A 482-nucleotide genomic window follows, 5' to 3' on the forward strand; every position below is an offset into this window, starting at 1 on the left:
TTTGCTGTTGATTTTTTAATTGTTAAAATATTGGCAGGTTTCTGCTCACTCCTATAAACATGTTGAATAGCTTGAGAATTGGGCACCACCAGTATTTATGTCATCTCTCTGGAATCCTAGAGCTCAGAGTGAGAAGTTGTACAGTCCCAGTCTGGAAAGTCCTGCCCTCTGCACAGCAGAAGGCCTCTCTCTCTGGTGGCTTTTCCGCAGCATCCCAGGGGAATGTGCACTACGTGGTCTGTCCTCTCTGCAAGAGGCCAGAGCTTAGATAAGAAAGGGTTAAAGGTTTTCCAGCGAGCAGGCTCCAGGGCCGATGGGTGGAGCCTCAGAGGCTCAGGTCTAAAATCTTCACCTGGCATGATTCAGAGAGAGACCCACTGGAAAAGAATCCCTGAGGATCAGAGGTATGCCCAAGAAACAGTGTTCCTGCTCTGTGCTTTCTACGTCTTGGCAAAACTAGCCTCTTGTGCTTTTTTCTTCTA

Source organism: Giraffa tippelskirchi, chromosome 1 (genome assembly GCF_054371585.1).
Source record: "Giraffa tippelskirchi isolate mGirTip1 chromosome 1, T2T-mGirTip1v1.2.pri, whole genome shotgun sequence".
NCBI lineage: Eukaryota > Metazoa > Chordata > Mammalia > Artiodactyla > Giraffidae > Giraffa > Giraffa tippelskirchi.